At 47.9% G+C, this 24,137-nt stretch overlaps 1 protein-coding gene across 2 annotated transcripts in view; it reads left to right on the top strand.

Moving 5' to 3' along the window:
• Nucleotides 1-1,359: 1,359 nt before the first annotated feature.
• LRFN2 (leucine rich repeat and fibronectin type III domain containing 2) overlaps nucleotides 1,360-24,137 on the top strand; it is a 1,526,854-nt gene continuing 1,504,076 nt past the window's right edge. For both annotated transcript variants that reach the window (XM_086926065.1, XM_086926064.1), the window contains exon 1: nucleotides 1,360-2,012. The gene's annotated coding sequence lies outside the window, so the exon portion shown is untranslated. The remainder of the gene's footprint in view (nucleotides 2,013-24,137) is intronic.

Raw genomic sequence — 24,137 nt, 5'->3', positions numbered from 1 at the left:
GCTCTTGAAGAACTGACATGCTCGTGGCTGACAAGCCTTGTGTGTCGTTTGGAGGATTTGGCCTGCCGGCGAGCGTCCGCGCCAGATTATCGAACTATTATTATGCCGGAGCTTATGCTGCGCCATGTGGCGCTTTACAGTCACTGGGGCGAGCCCCGCCCCCTGCGCGTGGAAGCTGGGCCGTGCCCTCATTCCTACCAACCACGACTGCTTTATTATGGTTTTTGTTGATCCTGTAATGCATGTTTTTTTGTCATTTTACTTTTGCAGCTTCACACACATTTTGTTTAGTTGCTGGGATAACTGCATCACGCCGGGCTCCTGACACCCGGTTTATTATGAAGGGTGGCTTAGGTCTGTGTTCATTATCTGTTCCCCACTTCCTAGAGCTGTTGAGATCAGAGACCCTTCTCCTCAGGACTGGACTACGGGGTGGGCTGGTCTCTCTGCCTGCGCATCTCATGTGCCGTGACGTCCAAGTACTGCCTGCACATTTAATTTCCTGCGTCATCGCTGCTAGGCTGCCTGTACATTAATTAACGCAGTCTGTGGTAGCTCAGTGTAAGGCACCTATTGTGGGTTTTTGTGTTTAACCGCACAGTCAGGAGATGTTGAAATCCCAGCCGTGGTCGCCGCCTTTCATCCTTCAAAGGCCGATACAATGAGTACCATAGTGTTGACTAACAATAATCATCCCTTGTAGTGTAATAGCGCCCAGAGACTCCTGTTAAGTTGGTTCACCGCACCTCATGGCCTGCACATTTCAGTTCCAGCGGACTGACTGCCTGTGCACTTCATTTCCAGTGACACTGAACTGTTTATATACTGTCCGGTGACGCACCTTTTCAACTGCCTGTGCATTTTGTTTCTGATGTATTTTCCTGTTGAACACTCTCCGCATCAATCTCTATATTTGCCTGACTGCTGACCTACCTGTGCGTGTCATTTCCCTGCTGGCTCCGAGCATAGCTCCCTGTGCAGGTGCCTGTGTTGGCCTGGTTGTGCATTTCACTTCCAGTGCAGGTACACTTCCTCTGACTTGCAGGCTGAGCTCACTGTATATTTGACATCCCCGTCTAATTATCACACCCCCAGTGTGGTGCCTGCTGAACTGACTGTTTTCCTACCTTGCCATCCTATCCGCTGTCTACTGTGCTGCCTGCGCATTTCATTCCTCTGCCTGCTCCTTTAATTCACTCAGACAAATCTGGTAGGCTGCCTGCACACCTACTTTCTCTGCCAACACATCTCCTCTCTCTGCCTGTAAACTTCATTCCCACTGACGTGTTAGCTGGGCTGCCTGTTTATGTTTCACCCCACCTCCCCCCGAATTCCACTCGCTGTCTGCTAACCCTCATTTCCAGGGACGTGCCTGCCTGCTGGACTGCCTGTGCGTTTCCTCTACTACCTGCGATCTGCATCCCGTGCGCCTCCTTGGCTGCCTGCTCACAGCAGCCGCGCTTCTGCGTCTTCCTCCTGCCTGTGCACTCCCATCCCCTGCCTGTGCAGCGCTCTCTTCCAAGCCGTGGACCGACACTCACAGCTCTCTCTGCTCCTGTGTCTCGGGCAGCGCCTGTTTGTGCCCGGCTCTCTCCGAGCTCCGCACACGCAGCCGGGCAGGTGGGCAGCACCTTGGGAGTTCTCAGCCACAGCTCACACCGCGTCGAGGACTGCGCCGAGGAGCCGGGATCGCGGGCACGTACCGAGCCTTCGCTTCCCTGGGAAATATCTCCTCGCGTGAGAGGAGAAGGGGCAAGTTGACAACACACACACTGGCGGTTTCTGTCCTGGATGTATTGCGGACGGGCGTGCCAGGGAAGGACCCGTTTCTGCACCTCCCCGGGCAAGGGGCGCTGCTCTCAGTAGCCGGGAATCAGTAGCCGGGTGGCATTCGGACGTGCGGATTGCAAACCTCGTCACCTGGGTAAAAGGATGTCTGACACCGGGGACGGGTGGCGAGTGGCTGCCAGCGCTGCCTCTGCTTAGCCGGGCTTTCAAGTTACTCCGCAGAGGTAAGTGCCCACCACCCACCCCCGCGGGATGCCCGCTGCCACGGGCGTCTTTTTACTGTTTATGATGCACTAATGCCCTTCTGCAGTTGGGAAATTTGAAATGTGATGGGTGCGTGCCCATAACACACTTATGTTTCCCTTTACAGCGAGACGCAGTCATTCAACTATCTATGCAGATTTGCATACGATACGTTTAGTGTGGCACAGCTGGTCTATATGTAGCAGCGCGGCTGTATGTTTGTAGGAACCGTATATAGAATACATGTGCAGTTAGGCTAACAGAGCATCGCTGCACATATATGTATGTAGATGTATTTCTAAATATATACATATCCACCCACCCACCCACCCATCCACCCACCCACCCACCCATCCATCCATCCATCCACCGACCCACCCACCCACCGATCCATCCATCCATCCATCCATTCATCCATCCATCCATCCATCCATCCATCCATCCATCCATCCATCCATCCACCCATCTACACAGAGACGCGCCGTGTGTGCCTATGCTATGTCGGTGTGTGTGTGCGCCGGTGTGTGTGTACTTGTGTCTGCGTGTGTGCCTGTGTATGGAGGGAGGTACCCATGCATGTCTCTGCGTGTCAATATCTATTTGCATGCATGGTCGGTCGTGCCACGCAGTGCCCGCTGCTTCCTCCCCGAGTCAGGCCGTCCTCTGATTTCTGTAATAACGGGTGTAATAAACACGGGGCACGCCCACCCGCTGGTGGCAGGAGTGGAATGCCCTAATTGGCAGGTTGTGTTTCAAACAGATGGAGTGGACAGTGTGTTTGTTAAGACGTTGTCAGGCTGGGCTGGAACTTTCCCGCGAGCGTTGCAGGTGTAACGGGGGGTGGCGGGGCAGGGACGTGTGGTCTGTGGTGGGGAGGGCCGGGGAGTACCTGGAAAGGTGAAGGCGGCGGTGAAATGCCCGAGGCTTCCCGAGATGGTTTGTTTTAGCAACACCCCACTGTTTTGAGGCCGGTTCCTTCTCGGTTTTACTCTTACCCCGACCTGGCTACCATGGTGGGCACTGCATGATCCTGCCAGGTGGTGCCATGTCACAGCTCTGAAACATGTGGACACGAGCTGCTGCGACAGGCGCCAACGGGGTGCTGGGGTGTTGAAAGTGGGGTACCCCTTTCTTTTTGTGATTTCTTTTCCCTGGTGTGCGGAACTGCAAAGAGCCGTACTGGCATAGAGGCATGCACAATGAAGAGAGGTGTGAGGGGCGCACTTTTAATGGGCCTTGTGGTATGTGGATGTGAGTGGTATGTATCTTGTCCCTGTCGCGCGCCACATCCAGACCCCTGGTGAACCGTACCGTTACACCGGTGGTACCAGAAGGTGAGGTCCTGCAGCTCTGTCTGGGTACCGAGGCTGCACCGGGAGTGTGCTCTGTGCACACGCAATGCACGCGGTGGACGCCCAGTGCGGGTGCTGCAGCCCCGGGTGGGCACTGAGGCTGCACCGCGAGAATGTGCAGAGTGTACAGGATGTGCACGGGGCGGTCGCCGAGTCTGGGTGCTGCAGCGCGAGTGTGCTCAGTGCACAGTCTGTGCACGCGGTGGTGGCGGAGCGAGTGCTGCAGCTCCGTGTGGGTACAGGGACTGCACTGCGCGTGTGCTCTGTGCACACACTGTGCACGCGGCGGTCGCCGAGTCTGGGTGTTGCCGACCCCTGTAGAACTGGGGCTGCACTAGTGTACACTGTGCGCGTGGTGCTTGCCGTGTGTGGTTGCGCGTGCACCACCGCCACTATGTGTCAAGAGAAATGATTCACACCACAACATGGAGCGGGTATGCTCCTTGTGCTCGTAGGATATTCACTGGGACTTCTGAAACGTAAGACCATCGGCGCGGACACGGTGTCTGTCTGCGCTTCACCCCTGAGGTAAAACGAGGGAGGCTGCGGAGTCCCACGGGAACTGTGGAGATGCACTGCATCTTATGAGTGGTCTGTGTTTGCGCGCGTGCAGCGCCCACGTGTCCTCCCTTCCACACGCATGGATGAAGAAGTACATGCTTTTTTTGTGATTGGTGTATTATGGTTGCATATGTATATCGATGTGCACTTCAGTATGTGTGCGAGCGCAAAGTGCATGTGTGTTCGCATGCACGGCTTGTCTGTTTTGCACTTTTTGTGCACAATAGCCCCTCGTGCCCAGGTGCACGCGCAGTTCTCTTTGCAAGGATCTATATTTGTGCACTGGTGGGTCAGCCCCACTACACGTGTACGAGCACGTGCAAGGGGTCAGTAGAAGGCAAGTCGTAGTGTGACCAAAATAGCGAGAAACAATCGCTGCGTGGGAGACGACGTGGCAGGAAAATTCCCGCGCCTTTGCGCGAGTCACTGCTCCATCCATCTGCTTGAATATGCAGTTAAGCCTAATAGATTCCGTTTGATGTTAAGCCAGAAAAGGAAAAAAACACACACACACAACACATACAGATGAGAGATAATGGGTCTGGCAGATGGGAACAACACTTAGCGATACAGAGAGACTACTGTGAAAAACAGGACGCCTGCGGTTTGGAGGGGATGTGTTTTTCAGGGAGCTGGTGCCCACTGGCAAAGCAATGCCGCTCACTCACCACCCGCTGCCATTGAGCGTACATCTGCCGTGCACTGCGATGTGACGTGCAGGAAAGAATGAATGCATACTTTATTTAGACATTTAAGGCCTTAAACGTGCATATCAAAATAGCATTCAAACTTATTTCATAAAATAATGCGTTGCGTGCAGGAGGACCCGGGGTCGGAGGTGACTCCGCACCGGGCGAACACGCACGTACACAGTATGGTACAATGACGAGCATACTTCAGCCTGTGCGGTGGGTGAACGCACACTCCTATACAGTATGATGTCAAGCAAACTGGAGCCAGAGCAGTGTCACGGTGTGCCTGTGCAGTGGGTGAACACAAGCGTAGAGTATTATGCACTGACAGGCACAGGCAGCCAGTGCTGTGTCATATACACCCTGGTTCTGTACGAGGTGAACACACGCAAATACTGTGCACTGTCAAGCACGCCGCATACAGCGCGGTACCATAGCCACCGTGGCGCTACACCAGGTGAACACACTTAAACACAGCACACAGCAACCAGTGCAGTATCACTGAAACTGTGACTCTGCACCAGGCGAGCACACACTAAAATCCTGTGCACTGACAAGCACAAGGCTGCCAGTGCAGTGCCACAGATATTGTGACTCTTCACCAGGTGAGCTCACACCACAATACTGTGCTCTGACAAGCATGCAGTAGACACTGCAGTGCCACAGATCCTGTGGCCCTGCACGGAGTGAACACAATGTATATACTGTTCACTGACAAGCACGCGTCAGACAGTGCAGTGCCATAGCGACAGCGACTCTACACCAGGTGAGCACACACAAACATACTGTGCTGTGACAAGCACGCGGCAGACAGTGCAGTGACGTAGACACTGTGACTCTGCACCAAGTGAACACACTAAAATAATGTGCTCTGACAAGCATTCAGTAGATAGTGCAGTGCCGTAGCTATCGTGACACTGCACCAGGTGAGCACACTAAAATAATGTGCTGTGACAAGCACGCAGCAGATAGTGCAGTACCATAGCCATCGTGACACTGCACCATGTGAGCACACATAGAATACTGTGCTGTGACAAGCACGCAGCAGACAGTGCAGTGACGTAGACACTGTGACTGTGCACCAGGTGAGCACGCACTAAAAACTGTGCTGTCACAAGCACGCGGCAGTCAGTGCAGTGACGTAGACACTGTGACTGTGCACCAGGTGAGCACGCACTAAAAACTGTGCTGTCACAAGCACGCGGCAGACAGTGCAGTGACGTAGACACTGTGACTGTGCACCAGGTGAGCACGCACTAAAAACTGTGCTGTCACAAGCACGCGGCAGACAGTGCAGTACCACAGATACTGTGAGTCTGCACCAGGTGAAGACACACTAAAATACTGTGCTCTGGCTGACAAGTACACAGCAGGCAGAACCGCGCACAGGATGAACCCAGACTTATGTACTGTGCTGTGCATTGACAAATGGAAGGCGCTGCAGTGTTATGGATCACGCGGCTCTGTGCGGATTCACGCACACAACACAATCCAATTAGACTGGGTCTTTCTACCCAGGAGCGGCTTGTGAGAAAACATAGAGTGTGACACCCCCGCCCTTTGTATTCCAGTCTAGGGACCGTAATCCTCTTACAGGGACATGCTTACCATCCTGTTTGCAAGAATGCGTCGGTGCGCCTCGCGCATGCTCTTTTAGGGAAAGGAAACGCAAACCTACCGACTCTAGGCCAGTATACAACGGCTTTATAGAGTACAATGTATGCCGACGAGTAAAATGTATGCAGACGTTCTGCCATTCGTACATGATGTGACATTCAGAATCAAGGGAGGGATGAGATACCAGGACCAGCCCTTCTGCCTCCACCTCCAGCACAGCAGACCCGATGACGTGACACAGCTACGTCACCACAGAGAGCCATCAATGTTGTACGTGAATTACTGGGCCTGTAATGCAACTGCTGTTTCTAACACAACACTACGACAAAAGAGTGCGTCGAGAGAGAACAGTGAAAGGGCTGCTTATCTCAAAATGACCAGACACGATTGTTCCTGCTGGGGCTGGTGGCTTTCTGGACCAATGGAGCCTCCGTAGGGGTCTGGGCAGCTTTTTGTCAGCGGGTTGAGGTCCTATGCCTGACTCACCGGGCTTCATTGATTGGTGAGGCACCGTTATTCCCGCGGGACTTCCCCGCCCTGGATCCTTTTGTTCTCTGCTTCTAGGAGCATCATGCTTGCGATTGGAGCTGGCCTCGGGGGCAGGGGCTTCCTGTCCTGACACCTCAGTTGCAGAGTCGTCTGCCTCTCCCACTTGGCCTATTTCACATCATTAGGTCTTCTGTAATGTGCGCGAGGCCTCATCTTTAACATGAAGTGACTCCGTTCTCAGCCCATCACTGTGCAGTGTTAGTCGTGTTAGCGCCAAGAGGCCTTCGGGAGAAAGTAGCGCCCATAAGTATCTCACTTGCTCACTCACTAAGTTTGACCCCCCAAAGTCAAATATCCAAATCCCATCAGGTCCACACAGCCAGCCTTTCATCATTTCAAGGTTGATAACATGAGTGCCATGGAGCTGGATAACTAATTATCAATGTAAGCAAGTGGGTTATTGATGGGGAGGGGTTCTAAGCCACACTCAGGCAGCAACCAGAATCCTGTCAGGGGTGAACCACAAAGGTCACGAAATTCACATGTGCTTAACCCTCTGGAAGCTTGGCACAAAAGCATTTGGGCTTACCTTACAGGCAACTTGTAAAGTATTTATGCAGCAAACAAACATTAATAATGCCAACAAATTCAGGAAAACGGGGGAGGGGGTGAAGGCAAAAGTTTCAGGGTGGTCCTGCAGAGAAGGCCATGTCCAACTTGACCCTCCGCCAGGCAAAAGCTAGCGCTGACTAATCAATACTTTGATAGGCTCCCCTGCATAGGCGATAGAACGTGGTCAATGGTCTTCTGCTGTAGAACCTCTCAGTATGCTCTTCAGAACTCAGTTGTGTTTTCCCTAATTTTTTGTACTACTGGTTAAGGGAGCCACTGTTCGTGGAGATGCATCAGTGTTACCCAGAATCCTCTTGGAACTCAAGACCCCAGTTAAAATTTGCATATTAAGCTCTGGCACAGCCTTATGCCCCAATACTGATATGGATTCACAGATGAAGTAATTGGCACTGAACCCACTTTGAGGACTAAAGACGGCAGTCCCGCATCAGTAGTCTGTTGGTTTGAGGACCACATAGGAAGGGCAGAGAGGGTCGAAGTCCCAGTGTGCTCCATCTGAGCTTCCTCTATACCCAAGCCTAATACAGTGGTACAGAGGCATGGGCATAGGGATCTTTGGGGCACCAGGGGCTCGGCCGCTGGGAGGAGAGAACCTCGAAGGAAGAACCTGCAAGCGTTGCTGAGCAAGCATAGCATCAAGCGCACTCATAACAAGGTATGTATGTGGAAAGGAAGGGAAAGTACAGACACATGAAATTCTAGAAAAGTCAGAATCCATTATAAAAAAAGACTAATCCATTAAAGAGGCAGCCAGAACAAAGCGGTCCAAGCTGCCCTTTGGGGTTCTGGAATTAGGTCTCAAATTAAGGGTTTATTCTAAGGCCCTGTTGAGATTAAGATAGCTGCAGTGTAAACAATGTCAAGTGTAGGCTTTGATCTACTCTTAGTAAGGTCTGGAAAAGCTACAGTCAGTGTGCAACTAAGGGGCGGACATGATGGGAAATGCCACAGATCTGAGCAATTCCTATATTGGTGCTCAAGGTCCTTGTAGAAGTGAAAGGCAGAGTAACCTGCAAGTCTGTCCTCTTAAAAAGGGTTGGGCAGCCCATCTTCTGGCATGTCTTCCCCTTTCCCATTCTCCATTTCTTTCCTTGTCTATCAAGTTCATCTTTTAAGTTCTTAGAAGTGGCTCTCCCACTGCAGTGAACAGTCTACACATATTTTAAATGAATTAATAAATAAATCAAATAAACATTGTAAAAAAGGCACAATAGGGAAGAAAAATGCTTTGGGGTACATTTTTTAGTAGGATTGGTATCAGTGGGCAGACCATGTGACAAGGGATAGGATCTGGATGGGGCAAGTCTCTTTCCAGTGTAAAATATTCCTTTCGGTCTTTGTAAAGTTCCTGCAGATCAGATGACACAAGCCGACAAGGTGCTCAAACATTGTCCACAGTGGGTTTCTAAACCTCAGATTCACTCTAGAGAAGTCCCTAAGGAAGACCTCTTGAGTTGTCAAAAAGCCCCTGTCCAGGAGGCGGGGCTTACAGAGGCTGACGCAGATGCTTGGCCACTGATCCCCGTGGTGGGAGCCATCCAGTCGGTTAAAGGTTATGGACTGTAGTGGTGCAGTCAAACATCTGCATTCTTGCTTCATTTGAGATTCGCAAGGAATAGCAACCACACACTATAGGTTTTGGCCAGAACACAATCTTACATGTCAGATCATTCTGAGGCCACCAAGTTAGGTTTTGGTGATAATGCTGTACTTGCCTGGTTTTTTGAAGTTCTACACTCACACATTTTCTCTCCCACGGGATTCCATCTGTGCACTGTACACTCTACGCTCAGGCAAGAATGCCGTTCCACTATCTTACTCTTGCATACAGGGAACCATGCAATTTGGACTCTGGGGAAGGTGCAAAGGCCTGCCTCAGATTTCTTCTTGCACCCTGCCTCTAAAGGCGTGCACACTCCTGGTCCGGGTGCTACTGCGCAGGCTGCTATATTCCCTCTTCAACTTTTTAGTGGAAATAGCACCCTGAAGCAACGAATGAGCTCCATTGAGCTTTTTGCTAGTCTCTTAGAGAGATCACTTGAGCTTGTGTGGATGAAACCTCCGCCCTCTCTTCGACAGAGGAGTGGCTACAACGAGGACCTTGCTCTGCTTACAAGGCTTCCCGTTGAACAAGCTGACAAGGAAGGCAGTCCAGTGGCTTCCTAAGTCATGCAGATAGTGTTACTACTCCTGGGTTTGGCTCATTCCAAGACACCCCAAGCCTGGATGTCCTTAACAGTATACACTCATCTTTAGCACTCAGGTTATCTCTTCACTGGACAATAAAGCCACCTGAAGTCATCACCCATAGACTGCCATGTTCTCGGTGAATTGTACTTTGAGATTCCTGAGTCTTAGGAACTCTCAGGACAGTTGCCTTCTGGCCTAAGGATCTTCATACCCCCAAACTGTGACTTCAAGATGGCTACTGAGATTGTTTTATCTAAAAGCATTTCTCCTGTAGTAACCCTTTCTGTGCGCTACAGGAAAAGACTCGAAATCTATTGGGTTGATCTATAAGCCCTATGTCGACTATAGTATCGAAGTTTTACTTCCTAGACTTATACTCGATAAGGAGACCCCTGTAATAGCGTTAAGAGTCATGTCTGTTCACCTCATTCCACGAAGGACGTAGTATCTTAGTATAGTGTTGGGATGTGCTGGGAGGTGAGTGTTCTCTTCTCCACTGTTTAGTTGCACTCCATTAAGATTGTATTGCTTGAAATGACAGTGGAAAGCTGGTTGAGAAGTGCTGTCTGCCGTGCAGCCTTTACACAAATGAACTCGTCAAACTCCCTCTGCTCCTGTGATATTTACTACAAAGGAACTATGAATGATTTTGAGCACTCCAGGAAACATTTAAATTCACCTCCGGGAGAGCTCCCAATACATTTAAAAGGCCAAAGCATGGACATTTTGCAAACAATGAGTGCCAGCACTGGTGGCCTTAACGTATGGGACCAGCCCTGGTTGTAATAAGAAGCCACCACCGTGACGAATGCTGATTAACCTCCTATCACCATATTCTGATCACATGTGATGAAGGGACCTGACAAGAAAGCGTCGCCATCAGAGCACTTGGATTTGCCCTCCTGTCGCCAGCTAAGCACTCAATTGCTCAGCCAGCTGGTCGTCATCTAGGGCTCTTAGAGGTGTCATTGTTATATCAACAATCATGGCCATTGTTACACTGTCTGGTCTGAATCCCATTTCATGCTCATGTAATAGAGTTAGTCCTCACTGTTGCTCATTTTGCATTCCAATAAATAAGAGGCTACGTATGATTTTGTTCAATTCATTACTTTGTCCAACTTTTTATGATTGAGGAGATAAATGCATTTTGAAAGTGATTCTCCACCCTGCTTTGGCATTAGGCTAGGCTCTATACATATTTCAACGCCCTGGGCTTCAGTTTTGCAGACACAGCAAGCTGGGCATGGTGGTATCAGGGCCATCAAGGCTTTAATACACGACTCATTTGAATAATAAGAATTTTATGGCCAATCAAATCAATATTTAAAAGTCTGCATTGACTCAGAGTGGTGGTGAGGCATTAGCAATGGTTGCATTCAGTTAGCAGTCAATTATTTTTGAGATATTCCATCGTTTTACTATAATATCCTGATTGTTTCCTCTGGACAAGAGGTGAACAACCTAAAGGCATACCATTTGACATAGCATGTTGAGCCAAGCTCATCATGATTATATTCATGTATCAGACACCTTCATGGTCCAGCTCAGCAGAGTTTGAGTAACGTCTTAGATCAATCGTGGAACCCGTTGAGTACAGAGACCCTTCTCGACACCGTTCCAATACCTGGATGCAGGTTTTTCTACATATCCAAGGATCTTACGGCGAGAATTCTATTGCTGTTTAGATTGCCTTATAAATGATTTATAATCATCATCAGCTGAAGGATCATGAAAGGTGTGTCCACTGAGGTAATCCAAGGATGTCAATGCTCCTCTTTTATCGTCTGCCACAAAAGAGGACTTAGCTTCAGTGGGACAGTAGGTGGTCAGTTATAGAGAGGGTGATAATGGAAAATCATCTGATTTTTAGAAGGAAGAGCTGAACCTGGTGGCAAATCCACTGTTTCTGGAGTAGGGAGTAATGCGGTTTTCTAACCCTTTCACTGCCAGGGTTTCTATTCATTTCTATCCATTTTATGATCTATTTTTACATCCGAAGTCCAGTGAAAGGGCTACAACTGAAGTATGCATTTTATTTAAGACTTGTCTCTGAAAACGTGTCAACTGGGAGTGAACATATAGAATCAGTTCTTCTCAAAAGAACTGACTAGGATATCAATTTCTAAGCTTTACTGGCTATCTGATACACCTGACTAGGAAACTGGGTTGTTGGTTGACTAGGTTGTGAGCACTGGTCAAGCAGCAACCACAATCCTTGCCATGGTGAGGCACAAGTCAACCCTAAATTATCCTGTGCTCAATCCTCTAGTAGCTTGGTACAGAGCAATCAGACTTAACTTAGAAGCAATGTGTAAAGTATTTGTGCAATACTTCAGACAGTAATAAAGTGAAAAACACCATACAAATATGATCCCATACAAAGCTAGAAAAATAAAGTTTCTTCAAAAGTAAAACAGTACAACAAAAAGACAAAAATCCAATTAGTAGAACCGGGGATATGCAATTTTAAAGATTTTAGTGAAAATAGCGTGAAGAAGCACAGACTGCCGACTGTGGATATCTGGTTGCACCGGACCGAGACAAAGTTACTAGTTTAGGCTGACAGAAGGAACACAGGCCAGCTACAGAGACACAGTCAGGGCCCAATGAATGGAGTACCTTAAATCCTGGTTTGTGGAGTTTTGGGAGGATCCACGTCAAAGATGTGCCGCTCAGCTGAAAAGACACATCAGTTCCAAGATGCGACAATGCTGCGACCTGAGTGCCTGCATCGTCATTGAAGATCCAGCCGACTAGGCTTGTGATGAAAAGTCTGGTGTCGAGGATATGGTGCACAGTCAGGGCAATATGTCAGTTCCGCAGAGCCACAAGGCTGTGATGCGGAGTCCAGTGTCGCCGTCGAGGCTGCCATCAATGAGGAATGTGAAGGCCTCTGCCGAGAATGCATTGCACAGTGGCAGTTCAGACGAGGCTGAGCAGGCAATGCAATTCTTTGTGATGGGTCTAGTCCACGCAGAAGCAGTGATGTGTTGGTTCTGTTCAGGTTTGCGCCGTGCAGTAGAAGAGATATGTCGGTTCTGCTGGATCCACAGAGGCTAGCTGAGCACTAGGACTGAGGTGGCACCACTTGGCAGGGGAGACACACAGATGGCAGACTCCAGGTGCAGGTACAAGGTTGTTGGAGGCCTGTTGTGTCCCTGATGCTTCAGATCTGGAGGCCACCCAACTAGCCCTTGGATTCACTCTGGGTTCTGGTTTCAAAATATGCAGGTCCAGTCCTTCTCACCCAGGCAAGAGGGCAGCCGGTCTGCACAGCAGCACCGTAGTACTTCAGAGCAGTAGTCCAGCAGAATGGCAGTCCTTTCAGTAGCACAGCAGTCCTTCCTTCTGGCAGAGTATCCACAGGTACAGAAGTGTAGTGAAGTGGTGGTGGTGTCCAGTATATATATCCAGTTGTGCCTTCGAAGTGGGGAGAAGCTTCTAGACGCATGACTTTGAAATGCAGAGATGCCCTGCCTTCCTTCCCTGGCTCAAGACTGACTACAGAGGGTATGTATCCCTTTGTGTAGAGAAAGGACACAACCTATTTGATTGTAAGTAGGGTTGGGACCAGCTTCTCCCCCTATCCTGCCAGTGATGGCCCATCCAGGCATTTTTAAGCTCCCCATTATGTGTGGCTGTCTAGGAGGAATACACAAAGCCAAACTATCAACTACACCCTCTCATGTGACCCACAGACAGACTGCAGGCACCAAACGGCTAAGGCAAAAAAATATCTACTTTCAAAATGTGGCATTTTAAAAGTTGGAACTTAAAATCTGACCCTATGAGCTAGAATTTTTCATTACATTTCAAGAGACGCCAATCATGAACTGGATACCTGTCCCTATTTGGAAATTTCTGCTTATTAAATGTAGTAAGGTAACTCCACTGTGAGTAACTATGGGCAAGGTAGGCATTGTAGCAGGGAAAAACACATTTTGCAGTTTTTTATTATCAGAACATGTACGACTTAAAAGTACATGTCCTACTTTTAAAATACATTCCACCCTGCCTTCTGGGCTATCCAGGGCCAACCCTAAGGGTACCTTATATGTTATAAAAAGGAAGGTTTGGGCCTGGCCAAAGGTTTCTTTTTTTCTGGGTCTAAATGGCAGCTTAAAACTGCACACACAGGCAGCGCTGGTAGTGTCATATAGATGGTGCTTTTCTATATACTGTGTTAAGTAAGCATGAGTTTATTAAGTGTTTAAACGAAATATTTTCCTTTGGCTTCAGTTTGCACACGACACATAATTGTTATTGTAGCTTTCAACCTAGATGAAAGATGTGATTTATTTGAGAATAATATGTTATTGCTCTGATATCAGTCGTGCTTGGTACATTGTCTGAACAGTGAGTGCTGATTCCTCTAAGAATAACCTAACACAAGGTTGCTGGGAGGTCTGATCCTCGCACCACTAGACATAACACAAATACAGTTGCTGCCAACATTGGGCTCTAAGCGGGTTTAAGATAGAGTTACTGAGAATGCAAAAACACACTTGATGATGCTTTGCATGCAGAGAGCTGGTAGCAGATGATGTGATCCTCTCCTCCTGACATTTAGAGGTATGGGCCCGCCCTGCTAAAACCCAAATGAGACCTTCTTAGATATAATATAGTATGCTAAGTAGGGAGTGCGAGAAATAGGTGATATAACTTTCTATTGATTTTTGCATTATAATATGCTATCACCGTTTGCTTATTATGGACTAGTGACTATGCTGATAACTCTGATTCTTATAATATGTCTTCTTATATTATATAAGATACTGCGTTTGAGAACCTTGCATTGAATAATAAATATTTCAAAATTGCACGTGTCCTTTTTTACTCCATGTTCTGGTTTGAAATGATTATAGAGCGAAAGAGTGTTCATGTGTTCCACGATACCTGAGGTAACCTAAGTTCATGTTCTGGTTTGTCTAAGTCATTGGGAGTTTGTTATGACCAATGAGACACTGTAGCTAGCTAGGTAAGGGGATTTTGGATACTGAGGTGAGTTTTGGGTCACCCTAATTCACTGAGGTTCCGGATCTCTATGCACAGTTCTGTATGAGAACGGAATCCTTGCTACAGTAGGCAGCCTGAGACATATGTTAAGTGCTCCTTAAGTGGGTGGCACAATCAGTGCTGCCAGACCACTAGTGGCATTTAATTTACAAACTCTGACCACAGATATTGGCACTCTTCTAGGGATGTACAAGTAAATTAAATATGATAATTAGGTATAAGCCAATCTTATTGTTTTAGGGAGAGAACACAAGCACTTTAGCACTGGTTAGTAGTGGTAAGGCATGCAGAGTTCTAAAGCCAGCAAAAATGAATATAGCAAAACAAGAGATCTGAAGGGGAAAAGTTAGGGAGAAAACCAAGCCAAGGATGCCAGCTTTTACACCCTGGTACTGCCTTTGCTGCCCTGTCTCCAGGGTACTGAAGGCAGCAGCAGAAAGTGAAATTAAACTGGGCTCTAAGAACCCTAAGAACCTTCTGCTGTATCTGCTCATTGAATTTCACTTAGACATTCAGGAGCAAATTGGAAGGTGTTTAGGAACTAAGAAAGGAACAATAGGCCACTCAGTGATGTGATCATGAGTCAAAGAGTGCATTATGGTATGTTAAGAATTTCTTGTAGAGCGCACATTCCCCAGGAGGTTTCATGGCACTAGCTCTAGCATGTGCCGGGACCAAGCAGGAGTTACACGTGGTCCTGTGTAAATAGCCATGTTTTGAGCATTTTCCTAAAGTTTTGGAGGTTGTTGCACAATCACATTTCTAACGGAAGGGAGTTCCATAATCTGGGGGCCAGAGTCACGAACCTGCGTCCACCCTTGCGTTGAATCTTGAAAGTCGGGGTGGCCAGGAGTTGGAGGTTGGCGGAACGAAGGTTGCGGGAGGGGGTATACTTAGGAAGAAGGCATTTGATGAATTGGGGGCTGCGGCGTGGAGGGACTTGAAAATGATACAGGCCGTCTTAAATGCAGTGCGTTGGGTAATGGGGAGCCAGTGGAGTTTTTTTAGCAGGGGTCTGGCAGATTGCCAACGTGGTTGCTGGCGAATCAATCTGGCCGCCTGGTTCTGGATCAGCTGGAGGCGTTTGCTGAGGAAGAGTGGAAGGCCCAGGTATATAGAATTGGCATAGTCCAGGTGTGACAGTACCAGCGGTATCACAAGCTGGATCAGGGCGAGTGAGTAAACATGCGGCTGATCTTCCTGATCCTGAGAGCTGGAAGAAGCAGGAGAACACAACCGTGCCTACTTGAGTCTTTAGAGATAGATCATTATTGATGATCACTCCTAGGCTTTTTACCGAGGAGGATGGGATGGGGGAGGGCCAAGTTCTGTAGGCCAGTAATGTGGACCCCAAAGGATTTGAGCTTCAGATGGTTTTGGTCCATCCACTGACGAATGTGAAACATTGTACCCTGGAAATCCCGAATATATTCAGGGGAGTTGTCTATTGTGAAGATCAACTGGAGATCATCCGCATAGTTAAAGGTGATAGTTTTCCGTTCCCTCAAAGACTGGATCAAGGGTATCAAATATAAGTTGAACAGTAAGGGGGACAGTGAAGATCCCTGAGGGACCCACATGTCGTGGAAAGTTTGGGAGCAGAGAAAGGGGCTAAGCATACCGCTTGAGTGCGGTCACTGAGGAAGGACTGGATCCAACTGTAGGCCAAGTCACGGATGCCGGCCTGTTTGACACGGTCCAATAAGATGGCATGATGACCGTGTCAAACGCGGCCGGAAGAGGTCCAGAAAGACCAAGGTCTGAGGGATTCCTTTGTCAGCATTTCCTCATAGGGCATTCAATACTGCGACAATAACTGTCTCAGTGGAGTGGGCAGGGGAAAACCCTGCTTGATGGGGGTCTAAGTAGTCAGACTGCTCCACGAAGTTGGACAGACAAGTAGCTACATGAGCTTCAAGGACCTAAGCCAAATAGGGGAGCAGAGAAATGGGCCTGTAGTTGCAGAGGATTTGGGGCTCCGCTCCTGGTCTTTTTAGGAGGGGGACTACGACTGCCTCCTTGAAGGCTTTGGGGACCCTGCCCTGAGATAAAGATTTGTTAAGGAAGGTCAGGATAGGGAGCGAGAGGACTGCGAAAGCGTCCTATAGGATATGAGGGGGACAGCCGTCCCTTGGTGAGCCAGATTTCTCCCTGGCCAGTAGAGCCTGCAGAGACTGCGCGTCTATGAGTGGAAAGTGGTCAAGGGTATGGGAGTTGAGTATTGTGGCCGGGGAGTCGTCCTTGGGGCAGGAGACAGGAATACTGGCTTTGATATTGGCAATTTTTTCCAAGAAGTATTTGTTCAGGGAATCACACAGATCTTGAGTGACCACAGGCTTGGGGAGGATTCTCTCAGAGTTGGATACTCGTTCACTATGGCGAAGATGTCCTTTGATTTGTTGTTCGACTTTTGCGGTTTTTGCTGAGAAGTAGGTGGTTTTGGCTGAGATAATGGCTTTTTTATAGTCTTTTCGGGCAGTCAAGTAAAGAAGTTTTGCTTCCGGGGTATAGGTGAGTCTCCATTTCCTCTCTTTTTGGCGAAGGTCTAGTTTTTGAGCCCTGAGCTCAAGGGAGAACCATTTCTGGGCTTCAGAGCGGTGGGCAATTTAGAATTTTTTGATTGGGGCATGTTAATTGCTGGCCGCTAGTAGACAGGCTGAGATGTTGTCTTCAGCAAGATCCACATCCAGGTTGACTGCAGGGGTGGAGCTGACTAGACTATCCAAGAAGTCCTGTTAATTAAGGGTGCTCCATTTTCTAATCAGGCCAGCCATCGGTCACAGGGGACTTGCTACAAATAGGGACAGAGACGGTGAAATGTATTAAGTGGTGGTCGGACCAAATACATGGTGATATCGTGGGTGTAGAGACCGTGAGATTAGTTGTCCACACCTGGTCCAGAGTATGGCCTTTAATGTGTGTGGCTGAGGAGATATGGTGGGTGAAGTTGAGGTTAGAGAGGAGTTCCGACAGTTCAATGGCATGAGGTCCGCCAGATTAATCGTTGCACCAGTAGTTAAGGTCCCCTAGTAGAAGTATTTTTGCATAATCCTTGACCAGATTGGCTAGCTGCTCACTCAGCGAGAGGGGGAATGATGGCATATGTTGTGGGGGTCTGTATATCAGGATGCAGATTAGTGGCCCTGCACTAGAGTCAAGTTTAATAATCATGTTGTCTGCGGCAGGGAGATTTAGGGAGGACATAGAAGTGAATGTGTGGTCTTTGTGGATGATGGCCGCTACTCCACCTCCCGCTTTTCCTGGGGTCCGGTTGACATGTAGGATACAATAGTTGTGGGGAAGGGCCGTCAGAATGTCAGGAATGGAGTCAAGGTTTAACCATGTCTCAGTGATAAAAAAGATGTCAGGCTTATCCGATAGAAGGAGGAGATAAATATCCAACTGGTGCTTGACGAGGGAGCGCGTGTTAAGGTAGAGTATACGTAGAGTGGTATTTTTGACCTGGGCAGGAGTGGGCATCTGACCCTGGCGAGAGGTGGTGTGCGGGAGCCCCTCGGGTGTGCTCTGCCTTTGGAGGATTCCTGTGTGTTTGAGGCATGCGTGGATAGCTGGGCAGAGCGTAAAGTCCACCTGATGTAAATTTCTTAGTTCCTCCGAGGAGTAGGTGGTAATTTGTGCAATGGGATTGGCCCCTGGGCCCGACCTGGCGCAGATGGGCACAGACAGGCTTGCCTTTGGCACGCCTTAGGCGCGCCGCTGGTGCGTCCGCTGCGCTCCCATGCTGTGTGGGGATAAGAAGCAATTCCCCGCCTCTGACTCCTCCCCCACCAGGCGTGATTGGCTAAGGCCAAGGGGTACGCTGAAGAGGGAACGAGGGAGCTGAGAGCGATGCGTGCAAGGCAGATTCTAAGTAGTAATCACTTAAAAACAATAGCAGCGAAGCTCGATACAGTTTTAAAACAAATTTTAAAAAGCGATCTGAGCGCAGAGTGACAACGGACCACCGGTTAGCTGCACCGTAGCTAGAGTGCCCGCTCCCACGCTTATATCTCTTCTCCTACATTTGGCATTGTTGAAATAAAGTCCCGGCCTAAACAGAGCATGGCCACATACACCGGTAGTACGCCAACTGCAGATTTTCACAACCAGTATGAAAAGAATGCTACGCTTCTAAGGGAAGCTGCCAATGACCTATTACTTTGTTCTTTTTATTTATATAGCCAGAAAATTTGAAAGGCTGCTACAGTCTGCTCACTCGTAGACTCCTGATGCCAAGGGCGTTAACAGTACTTTGTCTCTGTAGAAGATGTCAACACAATATCCTGTTTCTTTGAAAGTGCACAGCATCATCAAATCAATACTGCTCTCGAATGTGAGCCCTCACTGATTAGAAGTGTCTTAAAAAGGAGACCACAAGCACTAAGACACCAGAAAAACAGCCGGAATGATCACTGACCTTTCAGATCTCAGCCTCTCCTGGGTTGCAGCTGTCTTTGCCTTGGGCCCAGCAGTTCACTTTGAAGATATCAAAGCTGCTGTAAGTTGCTGGGTGCTGTTTATCCCAATGGTTTCCTTCTGTAAGAAGCATGCTCTTTGTAGGTGTGGCTTAACAGTGCAGCTGTCACCAGGCAGTATCTAATTAACAGAAAAAGAACTTCCATAAATACGAATGAAAATGGGGCTCTGGTACTGCCCACACGTCGTTTCCCTGAAGTGCAGCATTTAATTGGGCACTGAGTTGTTTGTTTCCACTGAAAAAGAGACCTTATTGTCAAGCACTTTTTGCCTTTGGGAAAGCTTGTGCTCAATACAGCAGGACTGAGCTGGTGATGGTGGCAAGCCAAGGATCAAGGCTACAGGCCTGATCTGGTGATGGTAGCAAGCCAAGGATCAAGGCTACAGGCCTGAGCTGGTGATGGTGGCAAGCCAAGGATCAAGGCTACCGGCCTGATCTGGTTATGGTGGCAAGCCAAGGATCAAGGCTACAGGCCTGATCTGGTGATGGTGGCAAGCCAAGGATCAAGGCTACAGGCCTGATCTGGTGATGGTAGCAAGCCAAGGATCAAGGCTACAGGCCTGAGCTGGTGATGGTGGCAAGCCAAGGATCAAGGCTACAGGCCTGAGCTGGTGATGGTGGCAAGCCAAGGATCAAGGCTACAGGCCTGATCTGGTGATGGTGGCAAGCCAAGGATCAAGGCTACAGGCCTGAGCTGGTGATGGTGGCAAGCCAAGGATCAAGGCTACAGGCCTGATCTGGTTATGGTGGCAAGCCAAGGATCAAGGCTACAGGCCTGATCTGGTGATGGTGGCAAGCCAAGGATCAAGGCTACAGGCCTGATCTGGTGATGGTGGCAAGCCAAGGATCAAGGCTACAGGCCTGATCTGGTTATGGTGGCAAGCCAAGGATCAAGGCTACAGGCCTGATCTGGTTATGGTGGCAAGCCAAGGATCAAGGCTACCGGCCTGATCTGGTTATGGTGGCAAGCCAAGGATCAAGGCTACAGGCCTGATCTGGTGATGGTGGCAAGCCAAGGATCAAGGCTACAGGCCTGATCTGGTGATGGTAGCAAGCCAAGGATCAAGGCTACAGGCCTGAGCTGGTGATGGTGGCAAGCCAAGGATCAAGGCTACAGGCCTGAGCTGGTGATGGTGGCAAGCCAAGGATCAAGGCTACAGGCCTGATCTGGTGATGGTAGCAAGCCAAGGATCAAGGCTACAGGCCTGAGCTGGTGATGGTGGCAAGCCAAGGATCAAGGCTACCGGCCTGATCTGGTTATGGTGGCAAGCCAAGGATCAAGGCTACAGGCCTGATCTGGTGATGGTGGCAAGCCAAGGATCAAGGCTACAGGCCTGATCTGGTTATGGTGGCAAGCCAAGGATCAAGGCTACAGGCCTGATCTGGTGATGGTGGCAAGCCAAGGATCAAGGCTACAGGCCTGATCTGGTGATGGTGGCATGCCAAGGATCAAGGCTACAGGCCTGATCTGGTTATGGTGGCAAGCCAAGGATCAAGGCTACAGGCCTGATCTGGTTATGGTGGCAAGCCAAGGATCAAGGCTACCGGCCTGAGCTGGTGATGGTGGCAAGCCAAGGATCAAGGCTACAGGCCTGATCTGGTTATGGTGGCAAGCCAAGGATCAAGGCTACAGGCCTGATCTGGTGATGGTGGCAAGCCAAGGATCAAGGCTACCGGCCTGATCTGGTGATGGTGGCAAGCCAAGGATCAAGGCTACAGGCCTGATCTGGTGATGGTAGCAAGCCAAGGATCAAGGCTACAGGCCTGAGCTGGTGATGGTGGCAAGCCAAGGATCAAGGCTACAGGCCTGAGCTGGTGATGGTGGCAAGCCAAGGATCAAGGCTACAGGCCTGAGCTGGTGATGGTGGCAAGCCAAGGATCAAGGTACAGGCCTGAGCTGGTGATGGTGGCAAGCCAAGGATCAAGGCTACAGGCCTGAGCTGGTGATGGTGGCAAGCCAAGGATCAAGGCTACAGGCCTGATCTGGTTATGGTGGCAAGCCAAGGATCAAGGCTACAGGCCTGATCTGGTTATGGTGGCAAGCCAAGGATCAAGGCTACCGGCCTGATCTGGTGATGGTGGCAAGCCAAGGATCAAGGCTACAGGCCTGATCTGGTGATGGTAGCAAGCCAAGGATCAAGGCTACAGGCCTGAGCTGGTGATGGTGGCAAGCCAAGGATCAAGGCTACAGGCCTGAGCTGGTGATGGTGGCAAGCCAAGGATCAAGGCTACAGGCCTGAGCTGGTGATGGTGGCAAGCCAAGGATCAAGGCTACAGGCCTGATCTGGTGATGGTGGCAAGCCAAGGATCAAGGCTACAGGCCTGATCTGGTTATTATGAGGAGTTGACCTGACATCATTTATTGTGAAAAGTATAATTTAAAGTCAGTCATAGATGGGTTGTTATTATTCTGTTGTAAACCTACAGAGACATTTTCTTAAGTGGAATCTTACAGATTACTGCAGTGGTCAAGGGTTTTGGTGTTAGTTGCCCCCTCTATGAAAGTTTATAGGGTTATTTTCACAATGAAAACCCTCTTTAGGCCATATTGGGATAGAGAGATCTCTGTTTCGTCACCTGTAATTTTGTATGCATTTATACGTTTATGACTCTATGCCTGATAGTTGTCTTATGTGAAAGCCTACACCTAATACAGTAGGCCTGAGATGGTTATGGTTATCAACCAAGGATAAAGGCAATATGTGTCATTGGTTGATTGGGATCAGTTATTCCTGATGTCATAGGTCTGAGATGTTTATCATGAAAAGTTAAAGCAAAGCAGTAGGACAGGCTTATTTATTGTGAAAAGCATATGCTAAAGCCAACAGGCCTTTAACGGTGGACAGTTATCCCTCTGTGTTACAAGCTGTGGACAGGTATATTTTTCCAGGAAATCCTTCAGGTTAATGCAGTGGGAAAGGCTTTCGGCATTGGTCTCACCCTCTGACAAACCCTGGGAGTAGAAGATTTTTATTGTAATGAGTCCAGTTAAACCTTTTAGAATGGGGCTCTTTATTGTTTTGCTAACTGTAATACATATTTGTACATATTTGTAATTTTATACCTTTGTGCATGATGATTGCCAATATATTCACACTCCAATAGCCTATCATGATTATGCTGTTAAGCTAATGGTAAGGGTTATAGTTCATTGGCAAATGTAGCATTTGATTCCATAAGTTTGATATGTTCAAGTTATGACAAAGCCATCAGGTCTAACTTACCTTTTTGTGAAAAGCATGTGTCAAAAGCAATAGGATTTTAAGCGTTGATTGTTGCTAAAACCTTTATGCATTATATACAGATTATCATTGCAGGCAGGGGGTTGGTGTTTTTGACCCTCTGAAACTAACTGTAGTGATAGATTGTCATCCTCATTCAAACTTTCAGGAGAAATGCTGTGTTATTTTGACAACTTAATTGTAAACATATTTGTAATTCTTTTTTTCAGTGTACCTCTTTGCTGCCTTGGTAAATAGTTTATGCTCGATTCAGTAGGACTGAGTTGTATTGAGACATGCACATGTTAACGGCTAATGGCATGATTGGTTCATAGGGAAAGCTATTTCAGATGCCAGAGGTCTGATCCGTTTATTATGGAAAGGTACGACAAATGCAGTGGGTCTGGCTTATTTATTATGAATAGTGGTGTGTGACATTCTCGTAATTTACTTTTGTGTAATTATGCACAATGTCTGGAAGATTGTGTAAAATACCACATAATTGTGCAAAATGCAAATCCTTTATTTAATTGTATATTTTAGTGCAAAATGCAACTTTGCATCAATTTTTGACCCAAGAAATGCATTCTGCACTGAAAAAGTGAAAAAACACAATAGCTGCAAACAAAAGCCGCTCATGTTCTGGTTGTTCTTTTGCTCTTGCACTATAACTTTGCTGTGAACAGCAGCAGAATTAGGTAAGCTGACATAATGGTATACTTTAGGAAATTTTGGGTAACACTTGTAACATAAATTTCACGAGACTATGCAAATTACATTGCAGAATTTAAATTTAGCTTGGGCATAATTATAAAATGCAAATGTTAAGGCCAATTGGTCTTTAAGGTTGCAGTGTTATTGCACTATGTATGCATTTTGTTATATGAAAGCTGTATATGCATCTCACAGATTACCTTGTAGGCAAGGATGGATTATGGTTTTGTCAAGTCCAAGAGTTAGTTGATTTGCACTGTAATAATGCTGGATAGAATATCTGCAGAAATCCTGACAGGCTTACCTGTCCGACAGGATCTTATAAAAAAAAATAATGATCAATTCATACAGAGATATGTTATATATATAAATACATGTACCTATGTAGAAAGGCTTTGGGTCAGCCCTCATCTGCAATTGGCCACTCAGCTTCAATCAATAACAATACACAGCCTTGGGACAATGGGTCACATCACTTCAGCCATTGGCTCTCTTGACCTGTGAGGGATGGCATCTACATGATGACATGGGCACATCACCTTAAAAATGAGTGTGCTTCAGTGCCAGGGCTCATGTGCCACACATTTGTTTTTCCATTTTCTCCATTTATAGGCCCCCTTACGTTTCTTCCCTATTCCTCTTTTTCATTTTTAAAGCACACTTCAGCTCCTTAAACAGTAGTAACAGGCTGCTTGCTCGTCCATTATTTCATCTGCAGTGTGACTACATGACTGAAGAGGCACATTTATTATGGATAAGCCAGATAAACAAATCTATTGCCATTGACTATGCTTTTTCATTCTCTGTAGTGTTTGTATCCATCGAGCCTACTTGCACAGGAACGCCCTATTTTCAAATTATAATTTTAAAACGTATATAAGCGTCTAGGATTTAATGTCCAGAGGCCAACACAAGAGGCACCATCTAGAAAAGATGTGTTTTATTTTGTTTTACCTCCCAAGGAGCAGCAGGTTGTTAATGTGCCCTACTTCATCAGACTTGGAGTTCCACAATTATCTTGCTTGTGCAGTGAGACATCTCCTACTTGCTCTCATTCTCTTTGTCCTTGGGGAGCAATACTTTTTATTTCCTCCTAAACTACGCTCTTTACCTGATTAGTAATCAGGTAGTCTCTATTTTA

Source organism: Lissotriton vulgaris, chromosome 6, assembly GCF_964263255.1.
Source record: "Lissotriton vulgaris chromosome 6, aLisVul1.2, whole genome shotgun sequence".
NCBI classification, from domain to species: domain Eukaryota; kingdom Metazoa; phylum Chordata; class Amphibia; order Caudata; family Salamandridae; genus Lissotriton; species Lissotriton vulgaris.
Note: the sequence above shows the minus strand (reverse complement) of the source record. Positions and strands in the feature narration are given on the sequence as shown.